Below are 11,117 nucleotides of genomic sequence, written 5' to 3'. Positions count from 1 at the left end.
TCCTCCTCTTCTCTGCTGCTCCTTCTGTTACATTTCCTACTCTTCTCCCTCCTCTCTTCATATAATAAAAGAATGACCTGGTAAATTGAGTCTCCTCTACCAGGATCGACTTTGTTCTTTCAAAATCTCACCTTCCCCCCTCAGATTTTTACTTTCACATTTCTCTCTCTCTTTTTTTACCGTTATCAGCACATGTCTGCAGTACATAATGATTACATCCACTGTGAGGGATTGGTCCATGTTCGTAACTCACTTCAATTCCCTTCTTTTATCTTAGCCCTCACTTTAATTTTTCCGGCATCAGATTCTTTTCTTTATCTTATAATAACTTATAAATTTAATCATCATATATACATATTGCAAACCAGACAAATAGGCCAAAGAATAGATAAACATGTGAGACAATAGTACTAAGTCAAGGCACACTTTGAGTTACACTGATTTGCAATACCTTTCCTTTTTCTTTCCCTTATTTCTTGTATTTATCTTTCTATCTCCATAATACATCATCACAATGTCCAATCCAAGAATATATCTTCCATGTGAGTTTTTTATTTTAAGATTGAAGAAATTAAATGAGTTTAAATGGTTCAAAGAACATTAACAAATTTCCCATATTCTTATTCTCAGAATCAGCTATCTTAAACTTTTTGATAAAATTGCTTCCAACTTCTCTATTTTGATCATAGCTTGAAAAATATAGTAGTACTAATGTGCAGCTATAATAGCTTTCTTTAAAAATAATATATTTTTAAACATAGCTGGATCTTTTCTGACACTTATGGGCTCAACTAGATAAACTAGCTTTTCAGAAACCACTACTACAATAAAGTTGCATCATTTATACACAGGTGGACTTTTTATATTGTGTATTTTACTATGACCCCATCAATCTCAATGTCTTTCAGAATCCAAGAACGCACTGAATTTGTCATCACTGAAATCGCTTCTGTTCAGAAAATTGTTTTGTGCTTCTGTGCTTTTTAAATTCTACACAGTTTAGGTTCACGAGCCTCTTTGTTTAAAGTTTCCTTAAGCTTTTTCACACCAAAACAGTTCCCTCTTTCGATCATTCTAGGATCCTTTCTGTTACTGAAGTAAGCAGGACGTGTTGAAGTTGGTGGTTTTGTTTGTTGTTCTGATTTATATGTAGATGCCTCCCGAAAGCCTCCATTGCTCATAAACTGGACTTTTGGAAGATAATTTAACCATGGAAGTGCTATACTGGACTTGCTGTAGGAAGGTGGACCCTGTTTGGAAGACGCGTCCCTGGGCAGGACCTGGGAGACAGTGTCTTCCTCAAGGGCCCCTGTAATCACTGTCTGCCTTCCGACTTACAGAGCAAGAACAGCTTTCCTTCCCAGACCCTCCCATCCCTCTGCTCCTCCATGGGAGTCAGGCAGATACGGACCACGGACTCCAAGAACAGTGAGCCAATGAAACCTCTCTTCTTTTAACTTGAAGTCGTTGGATTTTCTGTCCCAGCGTGAAGGGAAGTGCCAAAGACCTGTAGTATCCTCTGCCATGGTCTGAAACCTCGGAAAAGCACACATTTTCACAGTTATGTTTGTAACTTGTTAACTCTGCTGACACTTGGCCTGAGCTGGAGCATTGTGCACTTAATTGTACAAAAATTAGGTGAAATGAGTGGAATAAGTTGTAAAGGCTAAGAGATGTGTCAGCAAAAATTCTCAGATTGTTCTATTAATTTACATACTCTATGACACTTAAGGTAAAGTAATAGGGAATGAGCATTCAAAAGAAGAAATCTTCTTAGGGCTCCTCTGAGGTTTAATTAAGTTATTAAATATGCTGGAGAAAAAAAAACATTTGTTCAAAGGATGAGATTTAGGTTTTAGCTAGGGAAATATTCTGCTGAAAACAATGGGATGTTACAATTAAAATACAAGTATAGTGCATGAACAAGTTTTATTTTTTGTTCTCAAAGAATGAAGAAATAAATGAATTACCTATTTCTCTAAACATGATGTCAATTGATAAACCTGAAATAATACCTCTAGTTCCAGTCAAATTAGGTAGAGTATTTTTGTGTTTTCTGCAGTTGTGTGTAATTCCTACTGAATCAATTTCCTTGAAATGCAGCTAAATGCAGTTACAGATTAAAAAAAACCAATATGTCCTCAATCTATGTGTAAAAACTAATTTTGCAAACAACCAAGACGAGGACTACATTGATTTGCCTTTGGGTAATAATTTAAGGAAATATCAATTATTAGCAATATTATAGTAGTTCCCTTACATAAAGAAAATTCAAATAGACTCAGAAGGAGACTATTCACAGTTCTGTGCTTATCACTCATCAGAATTTCTCAATGCTATGGATTAATGTGATAAAGATTGAAAAAAGCAATAAGATGATTTCAAACAAAGTAGGGTAACAGGAAATTAGGTATACATACATGTAGAGAAACAGTTCAGCGCACTTTTGGATACATCAAAACCATCTCACTAGAGGCAAAGCTACTTGAAGGACAGAAATTGACCAGGTCTCACTCTTACCCTCAGTCCAATAACAAGTTTCCTTTGAGAGTATTGTGCCTGTCTTACTTTTTAGATCGCCCGTCCATTAAATGACAGAGACGATGTTACTCGGCTCACCTTCTGATTTTGATGAAAGCTCTTCATCACTTCAAAGTGAGCTAAAGCCTTGTCAGTTATGGCCTCTCTGGATATGAGTTAATCTGAGAGATAAAACAAAGGCAGGGCTGTCTAATCTCGATAGGAGAACTTTAATGAAACGGGACCCGAGATTCGAATCACTCGCTGTCTCTTAAATGATCGTGTTGATCGAACAGGAAGTCTATTCAATTGGGTAAGGTAAAAGTAATTGTGTGCATTTGTCAGCTCTTGTTACTCACATCACTAGTGGCAGACAGTACTTTTTTTTTTTCAACTTATAGATCCTTGTGTTAGCTGAAATGTGATTGAAACTGGTTTTGTTTTAGGCTGCAGCCTGAATTTTGGTTTCCTCAACACATTACTGATGTACATAAGGCAGAAGTGACTTGTCCCTGTTCTTTACATGGCAGATCAGGACATAATGAAGCGTATTTTGCTCCCTCGTTCTTCTCCGTTCTATTAAACATTCTCTAAGCCGTAGTAAGTGAAATGGCTGAAGCTGACACCTTTGAAATTGGGAAAGAAATTCTTGCTATGCAGGCAGGACACAGGAGCTGGCTTTCAGTCTTGCCTTGGTATAATTTCTTTCCTTTTTTTTTTTTTTTTGTACCGGGGATCAACCTTGGGTCCCTGTGCTTGTGACGCAGGCGGTGGAACCACTGAGCTAAATCCCCGGCCCTTCTTTCCATTTTTGTTCATTACGTTTATTGGTACAGTTTAAGCATCCTTTATGATCATATTCGTCATTGGGAAATTGTACCTGTACATGATGTATTTTGGTTCTTTTTTTTTTTAACTCCCCTTCCCTCTTTTTCAACCCTGCAGCCCTATTTACAAAAGCTTAGTTTCCATTTTTTTCTTCTTTTCTCCTTTTTTTCTTTCCTTTCTTCTCTTTTGCACCTTGTCTATTTTACGATATCAGTTTTACATCTCGGTCCTCATTTAGACTTCCGATTTCTTACATCAGAGAAACAACTTGGTACTTGCACATGTGTGTCTTATTTCCTCTATTTCTCTGTTCCAACACTGAAATGCTCACCCTGCGCAGTTGTGCCGGGGCTCACAGTGAAGTTTGCCGTACATCGTGGAAGAGAATTTGGTATCAGACTTTTCAGGAATGCAGAAACTACTAGGACTTTGGCAGCTTTTAGAGATGAACTGAGTGCACTTTGCCTAACGAGATTTGTAAGGTGATTTTGGATAATGGGGTGGAATTTTTATGGCTTATATTCAGCTTTGTATTTTCTGGCTTTATATTTAGCAGCCCAACCTCATACGCTCCCAGATGGAGATTGCGGAGGTGACCCACAGACTTGCCCAGTGATCAGCTGATAGCTGGCTTGCTGTTAGGAGATGGATCTGGATAGAGCGGTGGCTCAGTCATCTGCAGCGTGTCATGGAAGGGCTTTTCCCTACCCCAGTCCTCCCTTCTCCCTCTCTCTTCATCCCTGTGTCCATGACATGAGCAGTTTCTTCTCCCCTACGCCCCTGGGCTGTACCACCCTGCTAATAGACAGCAGCCCCTGGAGTGCAAGCATGAGTCCAAATCAACCTTTCCTCCTTTAGGTTGCTGGTTTGGATTTTTTTTTTTTTCAATGACCAAGAAAGTCATTAAGATGCTCTGTTTGAGGCCAATGCTACAAGGAAAGAAAAATGACATGTGAGGGGAGGAAGCAAAGGGAGGGCTGTTAGTGAGTTACTCGAGTGAAATTGCTTTTGGTGTCACAAAAATCAAACTCAACCATTCTGAAATGCTAGTGCTAACATAAACTGTGCTTAGTAATGTAGTTTCTCACCTGTTCCTGATGGTAGTTTTATGAATGTCACTGTGAAGAAAATGCTAGATGTAGTCAAATATCCACTAATTTTTCTCAAAATAATACAAGACGAAGATAACACATGGGAGCACAGCAGACCAGAGAAAAATCTTCATTTCCCAATCTCCTTTGCAGAGAAAATAAATAAATATGGACGAGAGTCAATAACTTGTCAATGCAGCTTAAACAACAAAGGTAACTGGAAGTTCCCAGAAGTGCTTTCAGGCTTCAAGAGCAGATACAAGGCAAAATGGTGAATGAGATCCCAACTAGGGATGAGGCGATAGATTCATTATATTGCTAAGGTTGGGTGATAAACAGTGGAGAAGGTGGAAATCTCTTTCCGTTGTTTCCATTTGTTTTTAGCTGTGTGATGGATGAGTGGATGGGAAACTAATGCCATTACGATATACAGAAGAGAAGAGCTGCACTTGGAGTGCGATGGTGGAGTACCTCACGTCACACGCTAGTCCAAAGGAGAATCAAGCATTCCTCGATTTGAAGTTTTTCTGACTCTCAGATTCATAATTAATGAAAATAAGATTCTGGGAAAATTAATAACCTTTTACAGTCTTAATAGAATTATGTTTGTTTTAGAACAAACTGTTTGTTCGGCGTAGTTTATATGTTGAAAGAATGGCTATGCATTTTATTTTTTTGCTTAAACAATTTAATTTCTCATATATCATGCATCTACACTCCTTGAATATTTCGTTGTTCTTTGTTTTACACATATACTTTGCCAATGGTTCTCAAGGTGAAAGACATATTTGTTTTCAAAATTGAGTAATTTATCTCCAGAACCCAAATCACCAGTGGTTTTGTGGAATAATAGATTATAATTTTATTTGTACATCAAAGCATAACATGAAAAGTTTATTAAATTTCTTCTACCATGTGGCAATTTGATGGAGTTGAGGGAACCAACAACTTTGTTATGGCTTCTAAATTCCAGGAATATTGGCTTCAAATTCAATATAATGATTAGTCTTTGTAATAGTGGAAAATAAATTAGTTGTAAAGAATTAGTCACCTTGAATGGAGTCATGTAGATAAGATGTGGCAGGCCTGCATCATTTAAATCACATAATTTTTCCAAAACTGGGAAATTTTATTCACTCCTGTCTTTCTAGGTAAATACTATATTCCTGACACCAACCTGTATTCTATTAGGGATACAAAAACCTAGAGTAACTGAAATCATTTAGCCAAACAGTTTATAATCTAATAAAAATGACATCCATATTATACTTTTTTTTTAATTGAGTTTATTGGTACATTTAGGGATACAGTACAGTTACATTCATTGTTGGGATCATGTACCTTTACATGGCAAGTCTTGATTCTCATTTTTTCCCCTTACCTCTGCCCTCCCTTCACCCCCTCCTCCCCTCCCCATCTACAAACACTTTATTTTCATCTTTTCATTCTCTCACATTTTTTTCTTTTCCCTTTTTTTCTTCCCCTACGTATCACACCTTCCCTACACCTTTAGCTCCTTTGCTCCCATTTCTAAATGTCAGTAATCTTGTTAGAATCTTATGCATTGTTGCAGAATATTCACACCAGGGAAACTATTTCCATATTATACTTTAAAATAACTAAATACAAACACTGAATTCTGCATGATTTATATATTTAATCAACATAACATGGAATTATTTTTGTGTTGTCTCATATACACTAAAAGGTAAAATGAATTAGGACATTCACATTTGGCACTGGTACCAACATGAAATCAATCAACTGTACCAGAGGAAAAGAGTAATAGACTGACCTAGAAAACAAGACTCATTTCTGTGCAATTACTTTAAACAATTTATCTTACATTATTTATTATATTTCTGAGATTTTCATTTTTAATGTGGCAATAATAATACTTCTTGGAATTCTCAAATGATATAGAACATGCATGAGAAGTCAAACAGCAAGCTATTAGTCTATACTTCACACCTCTAGAAGGCATACTTTGTAAAGAAAACAGAAGTCTAACCACACGAGTAGCATGTAGTTAACAAAACCACCAGAAGTTTTATGACAGTAATGCACCAAAGATACCATTAAACTTGAAGACTAGTTCTTGGATTTTTATAATTCATTAGTCATTGAACCATTTCCTTATTTAGCTAGTTTAAAATGATCCTATCCATTAAAGTAATATCCTGAAAGAAGCCAACATGCACACTATACATAAAGATATTTAAAAAACAATAGAAGAACAAGATAGGCACATTCCTAAGTAGAAAGCATCTCATAGTTGAAGTAGACGCAATATACAACACACTTACAGTTTTGTTCTGATTATATTCCTGAGGAAGCAAGGTTGGATTTCATATAAGAATCATGGTGTGCGTTTTGCACGTAAGTACACATCAGTACATATTCCTATCTGTCTATTTCTACTTCTTCAGACACATAGAGGATACGCATTCATCATCTGCAAAGATTTCTTTCCATGACCTCCTGTTGATCCGAACTCTGACACTGTATTTCCTTTCAATATCCACACATCCTCCTGTATACTTTAAATCATCTACAGCTTACTTATAGAACTTAGCATAACATTATTTATAGGCGTAATGACAGAGGAAAACTCTATCTTGTTCTGTGCAGACAAAATAGTTTTCTTGTAACTGTCTTCTCCTGTGGGGGGTTCAATTTGCTTATGTGGATCCTCGGATGCAAACATCTGCTTGTGTACGTGAGCTGCATTCATGCAGGCGTCATGAGCCAGGCACTGTGCTTGTTTGGAATATAGCATCACATTTCCTCTTCAAAACATTTCTGAAAGGATGCATCAGCCTTCCCCATGTTATACCTTAAAACACTGCGCCACAAAGACAAATCCATTCCTTGGAGGTACATAACAATTTTGTCAGGATATCAATCCAAGTCAATGATTCTACAGAACCAGCCTTACTTTTCTGTGCTCCTTTTTAATATTGCTGAATTGGAAGTCAGGGAAATGATACTTTTCTGCGTGCTGCAAGCCATTATTTTACATAATAGCACCACTCCTCGTTGTGTGGACTCCATTAAACTCAATCTGTACTTGTTCAAGGAATTCACCTTAGAGCCATTAAAATCTAATCAAGGTGCTATTTGTTTTTGCTAATATGCATTTATCTATTTTAGTAGCCGTACCACTAGATGCAGCATGAATATTTCATTTAAATTCTGTGTAATCTTTGAGAATACTGACAATATTTATACTACCCATAATTCTATGAATTTAGAGGTTTACTCAGTGCTCCAAGACTGAATCATGAGATCCTCTTAATGTGAAACTGAAAGTTGTTCTAGTAAAATCCCAGGCAACCTGGCCACTATTATCTTTGTGGTGTTTGGTGTACAAGTAATTTTCCTTCTCCTCCACAAAGACAATTCATTCCAAATAAATGAAGATGTAAATCTTCCTCTCTCTTTTCAAACAACTGGATTCTGCATACAGAAACTCACTTTTAGAAGAATTCCATAAAGGTTTATCATGCATTTTAGGGAGCCAGTGGATCCTGACATAGCTAGTAAAGCTATTTCTTCTCAGCTTCTTGTTGGTTATCCCCAGTGCTTCAAGCATGAGAGAGCTCTGAATATTATTAGACCTAGTGAAACACTTCAGGTGCATCTTTGAGGGCTGGCGGTTCTAGCAGAACTTAAGATCTTGAAAGGAAAGAGGTGGAGCAGGGCTGTGGTCCCAGGCTTGTGACCTTGGACATCTGACCCAGTGAGTTTGCCCTTCAACTTCCAAGTGTCTTGCTGGTAGTGCCCAGGCTGTTACTCCTTTCTTTGGGCTGAAAAATGCAAACTCCCTTGCTTCTAACACTTTCAGACTTGAACCTAGTTATGTTAGCAGCTTTCTCTGTCCTCAGCTTTCAGGTGGCCTAGCATGGAACTTCTTGGCCTCCATGAGTTCGGGGACTTATTAATCCCCCTGATAAATTCCTTTTTACCTATTTGTGTCTGTATGTATCACATTTACTCTTACTTTCTGACAAGCCCTAACTAAAATATGGTTTTAGATTTGGAATCGCTTTGATTAAGAAAATCTAAGCCACCGACATTTAACTAATAAGCACTATACATAGGACAAATTAGGCAGAGCAAATTATGAAAAACACATCACAGAAAATGAGATGATCAACCCAGAAATTTGGAATTAAAAGTAATTTGGAGTAACAGAAAAAAGGCCAATAATTAAACTCCAATTCCAATCAATTTTCTTTGCCACTTGGCTTTCTTTCATCTGTTTGCAACAACATAAAATTCCATTAACTTATGGATTCAGGCAAGATTCTGGTCGGAACTCTTTCTTTTATTAACTGAATGCCAAAGTTTAAACCCATCAGTTAATTTCTGTAAGCTTATTTAATAGAACAAAATGAGAAATTATCTAACACCATCCATCATTAATTTCTAGCCCCGATTTTATATTTAATTTTTTCCATTATACTAATAATTACCAATCTCAGTATGGTGGAATAGGCTTGTAATCTTAGCAGTTGGGAGGCTGAAGCAGGAAGATAACAATTATGAAGCCAGTCAGGGCTAGAATACTGAGTGGTAATCCCCCAACACGAAACAACAACAACAGGAATAAAATTTTAAAAGAAAAAAAAAATATAAACACTGAAAACTGTGACCCAAACTCACATTATCTTGTGCACTGAAGCTAAAATAATATAGCTTTCATTTTCCTTTTTTTCTATTTTGCTTCTTAAGGAACTTACTTTATGCTTTTATCTCCTTCAGTCCTCTTTGCCCATGGAAGAAATTGTCCTCTTTAAGCAGCTGAGTTCCTTGTATTGTTCTGAACTTGTGTAACTGCATGATGGGAATATATGGGAATAAGTCGGCCCCTTCTGTTTGGGGGTGAATGAAGATATCTCTCTCGAGTGGAAACTAAAGATACTCGGTGTTTTACTCCTTGGGTCCATCCTCACTGTCTGTCTATGATTGCCTTCGCGCTGATTACACCTGTGCAGTTCCTGTCTGCCTCTCTTGGTTCCTACCAGAAGAAAAGAAGTGCAAAGTTCCGGGAGCCCTGTTCCCCGGTAAATTTGTAAGTTCTTTGACAACCGAAATAATAGGACCTGTTTCGTCCTTAAATCTGGCCAACCAAGCAGTTATGAAAGTCTCGTTGAATAAAAACAGAAGAGAATGAATGTTGTTAAAGAATGACGTCATCACGAATGTCAGTCACCCGGTGGCCGCCACTTCCCCGTCACCAGGGTGCAGAGGGTTCACTGCGACGCTATGGCAACGCGAACTTCTAGGTCATCTGGTCTAGGACACTGCTCTTACGCCTTTGCATTGTGTGAGTTTGATTTAGATTTAAACTATCGCTCACAGCTCTGAAATTAATCTCATTGGCTAAAAGTAAGGTTTCACAACACCAGAGGAAATGTTGAGCTTTTCTTCTGCTCCCCAAAGGGGAGGCAGAGAGAGACTCTACATAGCAAGTTCTAAGGTTCTTGTCTCGAAGATGACTTCAAAGAATGGATGACAGAAATTCTCTACTCTGTTCTGTTGAATTTTCAATCCACTTCTTAATTCGAAATCCTTATGCCTAAGGGATTTCAAGAATTCCTCTATAAATTAGAACTGTTGAGATTCATATAATATGCATTTATATAACATTGGGGAATCAGTCAAATGAAAAGTTAATACTATTATGACTTTTAAAGTGAAATTATCCATAAAACTCATCGTTTTTAAATGCAAAAGATATATTGCTGTCTCGATTTGAACCGATCATTCATAAGTTACAGTGATTAATAAAGAAATACTCCACTTTCCGGCTATGAAAATATGCAAGTGTATTCTAATGGAAAAATTGAAATAATAAGCTTTCTTGAACCAGATTGGAAGGTATGTAACTGCATTAAATAGTGTGTGCATGTGTATTTGTGTACATTTAGAGAAAGAGAACAAGAGACAGGAAGAAACACCTGTACTTACACGATATATTCGGATAATTATCTATCTATACCTATATCAACTCATCTCTATACAATTGTATATGGACACAGGTGTATATACATGCACATATACAGAACTACATATATGTTTATACCATATATATACATACACACACACATATATATACATATACCATATATATATATATATATGCATATACCATAGTTGTACCATATATATATTTTTTTTGTTAATATATATTTGATACCAGGTTCAAAAAATTCACTTTGCTTTTTTTTTCTCATTTAGTTTGTTGGTTCATTTTAGGTACACAGTACAGTTACATTCGTCATTGGAATCTTGTACCTTTATATGATAGGTCTTGGTTCTCATTTTTTTCCCCTTGTCCCTGCCCTCCCTTCACCCCTCTCCCCTCCCCTTTTATGAACATGCTTTTGAAAAAGCCATAGAAACTTACCCACTTATTCCTTGTGACAGAAATCAATAAATCATACCATACAATGCAAAGAATATATCGGTTTTCTAATAGTTTTTTTTCAGATAAAATGTGGCCACAAATAATGTTATTTGTGAATTGGAATTTACAAGTAACTCTTTTAAGGCAATATGTTGGGTTTTACTTTCTGTAGGTACTGAATTTACTAGCAGTGATTAATCAGCTGAAATTAGATTAAGTGAGCAATTATACTCAGTTTCATTTTGGTCAGCCAAATCATATTT

The sequence above is a fragment of the Fukomys damarensis genome, unplaced genomic scaffold (assembly GCF_012274545.1).
Source record: "Fukomys damarensis isolate Sample0158 unplaced genomic scaffold, DMR_v1.0_HiC HiC_scaffold_16, whole genome shotgun sequence".
In the NCBI taxonomy this organism is placed as follows: Eukaryota; Metazoa; Chordata; class Mammalia; order Rodentia; family Bathyergidae; genus Fukomys; species Fukomys damarensis.
The sequence above is the reverse complement of the archived record's forward strand: the minus strand, read 5'-3'. Positions refer to the sequence as shown.